Below are 3,685 nucleotides of genomic sequence, written 5' to 3'. Positions count from 1 at the left end.
GTCGTGCACTGCACCGGGGCCTGTGGGAAGGGACAGAAACACCCCCCCGGGGTTACCCATCAAACCACCAAAAAAACATGAAACACAAAATAAGAGCTATATATACCCCCCCAGTGTTCGGCCTCCCGGTGCTGGCGTTGCCCCATCTGAGAGCTCTCCAGGCACCACCATCTGCCCCAGACATCCTTGAGGACATGGCACTGGCCATCCCTACCCCCACTGACCCCGGTCACAACAGCACCAGTCCCACTTCAACCCTGAGTCTCCATCCCCTGCTCATTGCCACCAACAAACCTCCTCCAACACCTCTGGCCTCCTGGCCAAAGTTTATCCAAGTTTCTAATCACACTTGTAGGGGAGATAAGAGCTTTTACCCACCAGTGCCAGCCCTGGTGTTCACTGCTTGTCTCCCTTGGAGGGGACAATAACCACCTCCCCTCCCAACAGAGACACTGCTGGCAGTGAAACACTCAGGACTTGATGTTTTGTGCCTCCCCAGAGACTGTCTGTGGCTCACAGCTGAAAATGTGCTCTGCCCATGGGCCCTGACCATCTCAAGAAGAATGAGATGGAATGAAGAAGAGGATCAAGAAGACCCAAGCCCATCCATGCCTTTAGGGATCATGAAGAGTGAGTGGCTTATAACTCTGTGGGAAAGGATGCAGAGGGTGCCTGACCCAGTGGCTTTCACCAAAACACCCCATATAGCTGTCCCAGGGCAACACTAGAGTGGGAAGAGACCTCAGGATGACATCCAGGTACCCAGCCAGAGCAGGGCTGCACACAAGGTTGGATCAAACTGTGCTTTTGAAACCCCAGGGACATCCCCTCAGCATCAAAGCCTGACCAGGGCACTAAGAAGCAATGAAGCCCCCTGGCTACGGAGCCCCAAAGTCACGATGACACTGAGCAGACCAGCTGGCAAGTTTCCATTGCAGAGCACTGGCCACCCTGGCCATGGATAACACTGGGAAGAGGACCAGACACCTCTCCAACCTTACTGCATCCCAGAGAAAGGCACTAGAAGCATCCCAAAGGACAAATGACCCATTACACAGCAACATGGGGAAAACCGACCACAGAGCCACCCCTGCTCGCACGCTGGTGACAGGGAGGAGAAGGCAGTGACAAGGGGACCACAGCAAGGACACAGGGCATGCAGAGAGCACAGACCACCACCAGACAAGACAGGAGGCTGGCAGGGAGGCAGCAGGAGGGGAGGGTGGCTGAACAACAGTGGGAAAGCCCTAATTTATCTCTCTACTAGCCGGGATGAGATGGGGCAGGAGCTGAAGGGACCTATGGGAAAAGGAGCAGGGGGAGCACTGACGTGGGAGGAATCCCCAAATTACTGACCTTTCCAGGGTGTCAGGGCAGTAGCTGTCTCCTCTAAAAATTAAAGAACAAGCAAAGTTAAGGCAAAAGGGCAATGGAAAGTGTGGGCTTGAGTTGCTTCACTCAGCCTGCCCTTGACCTGGGGCCAGGAAAAACAAGATGTCTGGGATGAACCTTGAAGAAGCTTGTGGGAGCCTGGACCTGCTGGGGGCTGCAAAGTCCACAGGGCTTCTGACTGGGGGGATTCTGGGGGTTCATATCTCCTGTTCTACTCTGGCTTGGGTTCGGTGCCCATCTCTCTGGATAACCCTGCAACATCCCAAACGGATTTATCACCCCACACCAGGCTCTGGGAAGGAACAGGGGAGAAACGAAGGGTTTTTTTCCCCCCCCACCACAGCAGATTGCTGTGGTTTCACTGAACACTCCATCATGTTACAGACAGTGCCAAATGAGCCACTGAGTGAGGCAGCAGGCCTGTAATAACAAGTGCTACGTGTTAAATAAAGCACTACTTGACCTCCCTGAAAAATTAGATTAAAAAAAAAAAAAAGGATTAAAAGATGTATGCTACATTAGTCTCTGTTGCATGGGCTCAGAAAGGCTCACATCACAGTGCCCACAGGGATGAAACCTCTGTTTGAGGTGGGGGAGGGGGGGAAACCTCCTGGCCAGGAGATGGGGAACCCCTTGCTGTGAGTTAGGGTAGGAAATCATCAGCCCCTGAGGGGACTCAATTAATGAAGACTGAAAGGATCATCAAATCAATGTGGCTTTATGGGGATTACAGCTGGTCAGAGGACTCCCCTCTCATTCCCAATGGGGCTCAAGATCAGACCAATAAAGTTAAGGGGGATCATGGCATAGATGTAGACTTTGGAAGGATTCTTCACTGCATCTTGGCTGACACAAAACATCACTCGTGACTTAGAAACCAAATACCTGACAGCTCTTAAGACTATAGGCCAGGAGAAGTTGTCTTTATCTTGGAGGGCCACCTGCATCCAGCCTGCAGATGCAGGGCCAAGGTCCCATACTACTCCAGATGCTAAACCCATAAACCTGTAGGGAGCTATAGTGTTCAAGGAGGTACATGTAGCCCTGGTGATGCCAGGTGCTTGGTACAGCCACCCTAAGGATCCATGCAAGTCAGGGTGGCTTTGCAGGGCCAGAGTTCCAGCTCCCTTGGCTTATTCAGAACACCAAAGAGCAGGAAGACTGGTGGGGAAGAGCAGAGGTAGTTCCTAGGCAACACTAATGATGGCTTAATGGGCAGGTAAAGATGTGAACGTTCATCATGTACAGCACAGACATTTTTGGGGAACAAATGGTCATTAGGCTCATTCACATCCAAGATTAGCTCTGCACTGGGGCTGTGGGCATGGAGCTGAGCACCTGGGCTGGGTTGCTCAGCCTCCTAGCCCTGAGCCACCCCACCAGGGGACCTGGGGATCAGGAAAGGTCAATAGCAAGTTGCCCAGCACGTGCTGCTTGAACTCGTGTCCACAGGGGGAAAAAACATGCAAGAAAAAAAAAATACACAATGATGGATCATTTATGACTTTGCAAAGACTGAATGGGAGATGCCCAGGATGATTGAGATGCCCAAGATGGTGGCAGCTGGCTGCCAACCCACTGTCCCCTTTCTAGAGAGAGCAAAACTATCTGGGAGGAAAAAACATGGGGCTGCCCTGGCGAGGGGAAGTGACACTGCCCACTGTGTGCCCACTGCAAAAGGGAGACAAACACCACAGATGTGCCTATCAAGCTCCTGCCCAGCTGGTCACCATGCCCACTTACACTGAACCAGAAAAGCTTCCCACACACATAGACAATGATGGAAAGAAGACACAAGATGGACATTGCCTTCCGCAGGGATAAACAGTATGACAGCAGCAAGGAAACCGGATTTCCAGGGACGCCCTTCCTCCTACTCCACAAGACTTCCCTATTTTCTTTAGGTTTTCCTTCCACTTCTTGCAAACATCACATAGCTAACAAGCTGGCTGACCCCCACGTTTGGACCCCCCAGGAACCTGATGCACTCCAGTCCAAGAGGAGGGGATCTCCAGTATGGTCACTGTGGGTTTAACCAAATCCTTTGGACACTTTAGGAAAAGGGTTTGCAATACCAGGATGGCTTGAAGTCACATGAAACCAGTCCTTTCCATCAAATTATCTTAGAGGTGATTAATGCCAACCTCCACACCTCTCCACAATTCACGTACTACTGGCAGGTATAAGTGTCACACACGGTCAGTGCTCCCCACAGGGTGTGACTTCTGGGAGTGGCCTGACCAGGGGAAAGGACAGAGGTCCCCAAACTCTGATTCTCCTGTATGGTACAGCA

Source organism: Chaetura pelagica, unplaced genomic scaffold (assembly GCF_000747805.2).
Source record: "Chaetura pelagica isolate M959 unplaced genomic scaffold, ChaPel_1.0 scaffold38, whole genome shotgun sequence".
NCBI lineage: Eukaryota > Metazoa > Chordata > Aves > Apodiformes > Apodidae > Chaetura > Chaetura pelagica.
The sequence above is the reverse complement of the archived record's forward strand: the minus strand, read 5'-3'. Positions refer to the sequence as shown.